Raw genomic sequence first — 9,819 nt, 5'->3', positions numbered from 1 at the left:
GTCAAATGCCTTCTCTGCATTGATTGATATCATCATGTGGTTTTTGTCTTTTTTATTATTGATGTGGTGTGTGATGTTGATTGATTTGCGTATGTTAAACCAGCCTTGCATCCCTGGGATGAAACACACTTGGTCATGGTTTATAATCTTTTTGATGTAGTGCTGGATTCGGTTCGCTAAGATTTTGTTGATTATTTTTGCGTCTATGTTCATTAGTGAAATTGATCTGTAGTTTTCTTTCTTGGTGGTATCTTTGCCCTCTTTGAAAATCAGAGTGATATTGGCCTCATAAAAGGAATTGGGAAGGATTTTGTCTTTTCAATTGTTTGAAAGAACCTGTGGATCTGTGGAAGTAATTCTTCTTGGAATGTTTGATAGAATTCACCTGTAAAACCATCTGGGCCTGGACTTTTGTTCTTGGGGAGTTTCTTAATTACTGTTTCAATTTCCTCCGATGTGATTGTCCTGTTTAGGCTTACTACGTCCTTTTTTCTAGTCTTGGAAGCTGATATTTTTCCAAGAATCTATCACTTTCTTCTGGGTTCTCTAGCCTAACTGAGTGTAGTTGTTTATAATATGCCCTCATAACGTGTTGGATTTCTTGGGGTTTTGTTGTAATCTCTCCCCTTTCATTTGTGATCCTGCTTATTTGGGTGTTTCCCTCTATTTTTGGTGAGTCTTGCCAGTGGTTTGTCTATCTTGTTTATTTTTGAAAAAACCAACTCCTGGTCTCATTGATTTTCTGTATTGTTTTCTTAGTTTCTATGTTGTTTATTTCTGCTCTGGTTTTTATTATTTCATGTCTTCTGGTTGTATTTGAGTTTCTTTGTTGCTGTTGTTCCAGCTCCTTAAGAAGGTCCTTTAAGCTGCTAAGGTAGGGCAGGTTGGGGGGCCCCGGGCGTGGATCAGGGTGTCAGGGTGACGTGGCGAGAGGCCTCTCCATGGGGGAGAGGGCTTTGGGGTGCGGGCTGGGCCTGGGGGTCCAGGCGAGGAGGGAGGGTGGAGGACTATGAGGATGGAGGGGCTGGGATGAAGGATGAAGGGTGGGAGGTGGAGGATTTGAGGGTGCAGGATGGAGGACTTGGAGGATGGAGCGTGGAGGAGCTAGGGATGGAGGGTGAAGGGTGAAAGGGGTTGGAGGGGCTAAGGATGGAGAAGCTGGGGATGGAGGATTTCAGGGAACAGGATGGAGGATGGAGGGGCTGAAGATGAAGGAGCTCGGGATGGAGAACTTGAGGTTGGAGGATAGGAGGAAGAAGGAGCAGGACCTGGCGATAAAAGAAGGAAGGTGGAAGGAAGGTGGAAGAGCTGAGGATGGAGCAATTGAGGGTGCAGGATGGAGGATGGAGGGGCTGGAGATGGAGCACTTGAGAGTGGAGGACCCGAGGATGGAGGCACCAAGAATGCAAGCTCGCAGAGGACACAGTCTGGGGGCGGTGAGGATGAGGTGACAGCCTGCAGCTACCTGGGCCGGGGAAGGAATTGCAGGCCAGGAGACCTAGGGTGGGGTGTGAGTGGGGGCACTTGGGGTGCAGCACTCCTGATCCTCCAGCTGAGACCCCCCCAAACCCACGTCCCTGTGCCCTTCCCTTCCTCCCGACACACAATCCCCCTCCTGCCCCACTCTTCCCCCACCTCCCCACACTGCAGCACCTCGGATTGGGATGCAGAGGAGGAGGAGGTAGGTGCTGAAGAAGGTTGACTCGGTAGGCCCCCCAGGTCCCAGGGATGGGGATGAGAATGGGGACAGTGGCCAGGGTGGGGAGTGGCTGAATCTGGCACTGTCAATGCCTCCCCAGGACTAGCACTTGGATTGCTCTTGTTTACCTGCCCACTCCCTGGGGAAGCACTGGTTGTCTCTGGGCTCCTGACAACCCCAGCTAGGCTTGGCTTGGTGTTATAGAGATGGGCCCAAGCTCTATCATCTTCCCCTCCATCCCCCAGGATTTGGGGGTGCCGCTGAGTGGACGTGGACACTGGCCAGCTCCTAAAAAAAGGATCCCCCTCTGCATGTGGGGGGTCCCCCAAGTAGACAGAAAGCTGCCCCAGTTTCTTCTGGTCCTGCAAGCTATTTATGGAATGGGCCGTGGGGGAGGACACCGCTTTTAGCTTCCCCTGCATGGATGTGAAGCCGGGCCCTCTGCCTTCCTTGTCATTCAGTCGCCTTCACAGCTTCTCCAGGTGCCACTTGGTTTTTTATGACAGGCCTTTTATAGGCGGGGTGGGAGCCGGCCGGAAGCCAGGAAGGCCCAAGCGAGGAAGGAGGCCGTGCTGCCCGGGTCATCTTTTCTGCCCTTGCCCACCCTCATTGGTCCCTCGGTCCCCCCAAGGGGCCGGGGCTCACCTTTGGCTGTCCCCACACCACCTGTCCCCCAGTGGGAGGAGGAAACCCCCCTGAGGTGCTCCTCTGGGCCTGCAGTGAATTTTGCCTTCCCCTCTCTCCCCTTCCCTGCAGTTCTTCGTCCTGGGGCTCTATTGGCCCCCATCCAAGTCCTTCGTCGTCCTCTTCCTCCTCTGGCCTTTTCCCCTGCTGCAAGTGGCCAGGCTCAGCGAGGAGCAGCTCCGGGAACCCATTTTTGGGATGGAGGAAGTAAGTAGGCCACCAGCCCCCGGACTCAGGCCCTGCCCGTCCTGCCGTGATAGTGCTCCCTGGTGAAGAAGTAGGGTGTGGGGAGAGTTTGGTTCCCACTACAGTCCACCCAGGAAGCTGCAGTGAGGCCATCGTGCTGAATCAGTCCCCACATTCCTCTCCTCTGGGGGAGTGATCCTCCCAAGATACTCAAAATGCCTGCCAGCTACTTGGCCCCTTGGCGCAGGTAATTGAGGGTGCCAAAAAGTGTGTCCTGACAGTGACATGAGAGACAGTGTTTTTGTTTGTTTGGGGCCATACCCAGTGGCAGTGCTCAGGGGTTACTCCTGGCTCTGTGCTCAGAAATCGCTCCTGGTATGCTGGGGAGACCATATGAGATGCCAGGGATTGAACCAGATTCTGTCCCGGGTTGGTTCTGTGCAAGGCAGACGCCCTACTGCTGTGCTATCACTCCAGCCTCAGAGAGAGAGCTAGGTTGTATCCCCAGAACCACATATAAGTTTCCTGAACACATCTGGATGTGGCCCAAAATTTTAAGGTGGGGAAGTCTGTTTCTCTTATACCTACAATTTGGGGGGAGTGGAGGTCAGGCTCACCATCGAATCCCTTTATGTCCCACAGGATCATGTGTTACAATGGGATGCTGGGCATCAGCCGCTTGTTTTTCTTCCTGCTGGGCTTGCTCCAGATATGAGTTCGGGGCCAGCGGCCTCTCGCCTTCAAGCCCCTGTCCTTGTGGCTGCTCCCCATCGACCTTCTTTGACCCCATCGTTCTGCTGCCCTGTGAATTCCCCAAGGTTGTGTCTCGAGCTGAGAACCTTTCCGTGCCTGTCATTGGAGGTGAGAGTGACCCTCAGGTCAGGGGGCAGGGAGGCAGCTCAGAGTCCCCCCAATAAATGACAGGAATGGGGGCCTGAGCGGTGGGGAAAGCGGTAAGGCATCTGCCTTGCGTGCACTAATCTAGGACGGACATTGGTTCGATCCTCCGGTGTCCCATATGGTCCCCCAAGCCAGGAGCAGTTTCTGAGCACAGAGCTGGGAGTAACCCCTGAACATTACTGGTGTGGCCTAAAAACCTAAATAAATAAATAAATAAATGACAGGAATGCACATGCTAGAGAGAGGTGGTCACGTGGAGTGGAGGGCAAATGACTGGTGTGACTTCAATGACGGCGTGCTCTGAGCTATGTTAAGGGGAATGTACAAGAAGCCCTGAGCCTCTCTCCAGAAGACTTGCTTGCAGCTAAGAAGAGCCTCCCCTGCACCCCAAACTGGACACCAAGTGACTCTTTTCTCGCTCACCAAGTGACTTCTGTCCTCTCTCGCTCTCCAGCACTTCTCTGCTTCAACCAAGCCATTTTGGTGTCCCGGCATAATCTAGCTTCCAGGTGAAGTGTCGTGGAGGAAATTAAAAGACGGGCAACCTCCGGAGCCAAGTGGCCCCAGGTGGGTATGGGTTTGGGGCTCCCATTTCTCAGGAGGTGGCTCTCCACCCGAGGCCTCCCCCATCTGACTGAGATCCCGGGATTTGGCCTGTCCCCAGGTCCTGTTCTTCCCTGAGGGCACATGTTCGAACAAGAAAGCGTTGCTTAAATTTAAACCAGGTGAGTTAAAAGCACATTGGGGTTGCAAATGGGAGAAAGGGAGACTAGAGGGGTCGGAGTGGTAGCACAAGCAGTAGGGCATCTGCCTTGCATGCCCTAAGCTAGGATAGACCTCGGTTTGAACCCCTGGTGTCCCATATGGTCCCCCAAGTAGGAGCAATTTCTGAGCGTCACCAGGGTGGCCCAAAAACAAAAAAAAAGAAAGAAAGGGAGCCTAGAAAGGATGTGGGCAGGAAGAGCTGGAGTCACCCCACTTGGCAGGGAAAGGAGACGGACAGATGGGTTCAGTGGGAGGAGAAAGACACCCCCCAAAGGCAGAGAGCAGAACATAAGGGAAATGGAGCCAGGACATTTTCAGGGAACTGGCCTACAGACCTCAGTGCTCTAACCTGTGCCCAGGGTTGGGTGGGCATGGGGTAGGAGCCTTCATTGTAGGGGTGCCCATTCAGCCTGTCTTCATACACTACACCAACAGTCTGGTGAGTCTCGCTGGGTAAGGGGTAGGGGGGCAAGCACCTGCAGATATTCTGTGAGGTGTGCATGTGAGGCTGGGGACAGAACCTCCACTCAGAGAGGGTGGCGTTCTTCCAAGGAGACACAAGGGTTGCTTTTGTGTACTGAGGTGCAATGCTTTGCATGCAGGATGCCTGGAATCCAGCTCCAGCCCCGCCTGGTCCCCCCAAGCACCAAGTTGCGAGTAACCCTCAAGCCCGGCCCCAAACAAAACCAGTAAAGTTCACTCTGTGCTCTCCCTGTGCTTCTCCCACAGGACACCACCAGCTGGGCATGGAGGGGCCCTGGAGTGTGAGTTCTGGTGTTATTGGGGTGAAGGTGGGAAGCGAGGTCCATCTGTCACTAGCCAGACAAGATGGACAGTCCTCCTTTACCCTCAACTAAGGGACCCCTGGAGAAAGAGCTGGCCAGTCTACCTTGAGTTGCTGTTAGCCATTGGTTCCAGTCATTCCTGTGGGGACTTCTAAAAAAAAGAAAAGAAAGATGGGGCCGGGCGGTGGCGCTGGAGGTAAGGTGCCTGCCTTGCCTGCGCTAGCCTAGGACAGACCGCGGTTCGATCCCCCGGCGTCCCATATGGTCCCCCAAGCCAGGAGCGACTTCTGAGCACATAGCCAGGAGTAACCCCTGAGCGTCACCGGGTGTGGCCCAAAAACAAAAAAAAAAGAAGAAAAGAAAGAATCAAGATAATGGGAAAGGGAGAAAGAAAGCCTTTCTAAAGGGGAATGGAAAAGGCCAGAGAGATAAGGTGATAAGAGATAAAGTGCCTGCCTTGTACCCAGCAGACCTAACTGGGATCAGTCCCCCAAATCCCATGTGGTTCCCTTATCCTTTCCAGGAGTAATTCCTGAGTGCTGAGCCACAGGTATGGACCCAAACTAAAAAATATTTAAAGAAAGAAATTTTTGAGGGGCTGGAGCAATAGCACAGCCTTGCACATGAATGGACCCCGGTTTGATTCCGAAGCATTCCATATGGTCCCCTGAGCCTGCCAGGAGCGACTTCTGAGTGCAGAGTCAAAATAACCCCTGAGCTCTGCTGGGTGTGGCCAAAAACCAATATATACATATATATATATATATGTTTTGGGTCACACCCAGTAGCACTGGGCCACTCCTGGCTCTGTGCTCAAAACTCACTCCTGGCAGGCTTGGGGGAACATATGGGATGCTGGGATTTGAACCACCATCCTTTCTGGATTGGCTGCGTGCAAGGCAAATGCCCTCCCACTGTGCTAATCTCTCTGACCCCAATTTTTTTTAGTAAAAATTAGAAAGGAAGGAAAAGTAGAAAGAAATTTTTCAGAGATATCTATGCAGAAGTAAGGGCGAGGGGGGTTTGGTAAAGAAAAATAATCACTGTGGTGGAAAAAGAAAGGACTTTCCAGAGGCCATGAGCCAGAGCTCATCTTAGAAAAACACCGCTGGACCTGTGCTCAGAGACTCTTGGGGCGAGGGCCAAAGTCCCGCTGGGTGAGATGCCCCAAAAGAGACCCAGTCAGCACTTTGCCGTCCCCAACCCCATTATAGGCTGTCCCCCAGCTGTGTGGACACCGGAGCAGAGCCAGGACAGAGTCGGATGATCAGCCAGGAAGAGTTTGCTAGGCAGCTCCAACTCTCGGACCCACAGACGGTGGCTGGCGCCTTCAGCTACTTCCAGCAGGTAAAAGAGCCAAATGCAGGGACAGAGCCTGGGTTCCTGATGTGAGGCCTGTGTCAGACTCGTTAGGTGGCCAGTTTAGAACTTGAGCTGCAAATTCCCACAAATGTGGGTGTTGACTGTCCCCCAAGATTGTGGGTGACTCCTCTCCTGCAGCATGTCTGTTACTTTAAAGAATAGTGTTTTTTCAGGGCCAGAGCGGCAGCACAGTGGTAGGGCGTTTGCTTTGCATGCAATTGACCCAGGAGACACGGCTTTGATCATTCCCAGTATCCCATATGGTCCCTGGACCAGGAGCAATTTCTGAGTGCAGAGCCAGGTGTGGACCAGAAACAAAACAAACAAACAATCGAATAGTGTTTCCATCCTTTGTGGGGAGGAGCTGGGAAGAAAGAAGCAATGAGGCTCCTGAATTCCTGAAGCCACTTGAGAGACTGGCAGAGATGGCAGGTGACACTTTGTGAGGCTCTGGGCGAGGGTCTCAGGAGAAGCCCCTAAGCATTGGGAGAAATGACCTGGATAGAGTCAGACCCATAAGTTTGTTTGAGGCCTAGAGGTATTTGCCGTGCTTGGGCAGATCTCTTGAAATATCCCATTGCTCCTCTAGGGAATTCATGAACTTTCAACAATCTTGGCAAACCATATATTTCCTGGGACTTAGCCAGGTTTGACTCAAATTATAATAATCCCAGAAGGTTCAACAACCCCCAGTGAACCCAGGGAGCTTTTTTTTTTATCTAAACTGTCATCTCTCGCCATCTTAAATCCTCTAAAGGGGCACGGTGGCTGGTTGTGTGTGGCTTCCGTGGACTGAGAAGTAGATTGTCTATGGACCTGCAAAAGAACAGATCCACATGCATGGTGTCCCATAAAACTGGCAGAGCAAAGTCCATGGAAGCAGGCGTTGTTCACTGAGGTTATGCAAGTGACCCTCTGACTCAGCCAGACCAGTTCCTCCATCGGGACTGTCAGGGGAGAACCAGTTTCTCCAGCTTGGGGACCAAGAGTGACCTCAATGGTGTCTCAGTTCATTCCCGAGGGATTTCTCACCAGTCCCCTGGGGAGGCAGGCGGAGAAAATTAAGGGGAATTCCGGGACCGGAGAGATAGCACAGTGGTAAGGCTTTTGCCTTGCATGCAGAAGGACGGTGGTTTGAATCCCGTCATCCTCTATGGTCCCCCGGGCCTGCCGAGGGTGATTTCTGAGCATAGAGCCAGGTGTAGCCCCTGAATGCTGCCGGGTGTGACCCAAAAACCAAAAAAAATGGGGGATTCCTGAGGGCTGGAGGCTCACAGAGAAGGAAGGAGAAGGAGGGCAGGGATGGGAGTGAGGGGTACTCAGGGCCAAGTGCTCTGGCTTGTTTCACCCCAGAATGCCCAGGGTTTGGTGGACTTCCGCGATGTGGCCCTTGCCTTGGCTATTCTGGATCGGACCAGGGGCCTAGAGGAGCTGACCCGTCTGGTTTTTGAGGTATCAGGGTGTAACATGGGTGGAGGTTGACACATGGAGTCTAGTAGCACCTCAGTTGGTTTTTGTGTGCTGTACCTGTAGCTTTTTGAATCTGTCCTTACACACGTCCATGTCCTACAGTCCACAGCACAGAGGATGGGTTAGGAAGCAGGGTTCTCAAGGGCGACAGGAAGAGGGCCTTAAGCAGATTGGCTGCTCACGGTGCCCCATGACACCTGCCCTTGCTGCAGGAGGTAGGCTGGCTACTTGGCAGCCCGTGTTCCACTTTCTCCCTTTCTCTCCAAGCTCTATGCTGAGGAACAAGCCGAGAGGCCTGGCCGGCTACTCTGCCAGGACGGCTTCTGCACCATCCTGTACCTGCTGTTGGGCTCCCCCCACCCCGCTGCCCAGGCACTGCATGCTGAGTTGTGCCATGCCAGGCCCCACCCAGGACTGTCCTTCCGTGAATTTCCTGCTGCTCCCCACCACCACCAAAAGGATGCTGGGGCTCAAGGGAGCAGGCCCTGCCCCGGAGAGGTTGGGGAAGGAGGTCGGAAAATGAGGGGAAGCGGGAGGATTTGAGCTGGGGGGTTCAGTCGTGGTTAAGGGGGCCACCCTCCGCTCATTCTTCTTTCTCTCTCCCCTCTGACGTATCCAGGTCAGTTCCAGGACTTCTCCCTCCATGACCTGCTCCACGAGAAGCTCTTTAGCTCCTACCTGTGTCCCCCCCCACATACCAAAAGCCACCTCTGCAGACAGCCCCCATCCTGCTCTGGCCACGGAGCTGTTCCCAAGCAGAAGGGCGACTGAGCACTGCTCCTGGAATACCCTGCTTGCATCCTTCTCTGCACCCGGGGCCTACCTACCCTTGTGCCATAAGCCCAACTCTGCTCCTGTTTGATGTTTTTTTTTTGGTTAGAGTTGTTTGGGTTTTTTTTAAAATTGGTTTTATTTCTTATTTTGTTCTGTTGGTATTTTTCTTTTGTAAAATCTATTTTATATGTAAATATAAATATATATCTATATCTATTTGAAAATAAATCTGGGTCTCATTGATGCTCTTATCAGCTGAAAAGGTATTATTGACTTCATGCTGCCCTTGCAAGACCCTGGGGGTCAGAGTGATAAAGTTGGTTTGGTAAGAAAGTTGGATGGCACACAGCCATCCCAGGTTCCATCTCTGGCATCCTATGTGATTTCTCCAAGCCTACCAAGAGACCAAGAGTGATCCCTAAACACAGAGCCAGGAGCACCATGGAGTGTGGCCCAGAAACAAGAAAAAGTTATTGAGAGGGACTGGAGCAATAGAGCAGCGATAGGGTATCTGGGTCTGCCTTGCCCATACTATCCTAGGAGAAACCGGGCTTGATCCCTGACATCCCATATGGTCCCCCAAGCCAGGAGCGATTCTGAGCTCAGAGCTAGGAGTAATCCCTTAGCGTCACCAGGTGTGCCCCCAAAACAAAGTTACTGAGAGCCTGATAGTTTCCAAGGTCATCTTCTGTACTTGAGCAGGGTTTAACCCTCACTTTTCATTGGCCCGGGACTTCCTGCCACTGAAAAATCTTGCTGAGCTCCCATCAACTCCTGTAGTCTTTCCTTGAGGTGGTTATGGATATATGAAGGTGTTTCGGCAGCCTGAAAGTATTATTTTGGAGGTTGGACCAATCAGGGTTCTTGACTACTGAAACCTCTTTTTTAAAAAATAATTTGCGTCACACTCCTGGCTTTGCACTCAGAAATCGCTCCTGGCAGGCTTAGGGGCCCATATGAGATGCCGGGACTCGAACCACCGTCCATTCTGGATTGGCAAAATCCCACATCTCTGCCATTTCTCCGGCCCCTGCTGCAATCTCTTTCTATTCTTTTTTTTTTTTTTGGTTTTTCGAGCCACACCCATTTGATGCTGAGGGGTACTCCTGGCTAAGTGCTCAGAAATTGCCCCTGGCTTGGGGGGACCATATGGGACACCAGGAGATCAAACCACTCTCCTTCCTTGGCTAGCAC

The 9,819-nt window shown here is 52.2% G+C and overlaps 1 pseudogene; it reads left to right on the top strand.

The window, feature by feature from the left end:
* Window positions 1-1,336: 1,336 nt before the first annotated feature.
* Window positions 1,337-8,622, top strand: LOC125999380 (lysophospholipid acyltransferase LPCAT4-like; annotated as a pseudogene).
* Window positions 8,623-9,819: the final 1,197 nt, after the last annotated feature.

The sequence above is a fragment of the Suncus etruscus genome, chromosome X, assembly GCF_024139225.1.
Source record: "Suncus etruscus isolate mSunEtr1 chromosome X, mSunEtr1.pri.cur, whole genome shotgun sequence".
NCBI lineage: Eukaryota > Metazoa > Chordata > Mammalia > Eulipotyphla > Soricidae > Suncus > Suncus etruscus.
The sequence above is the reverse complement of the archived record's forward strand: the minus strand, read 5'-3'. Positions and strand labels throughout refer to the sequence as shown.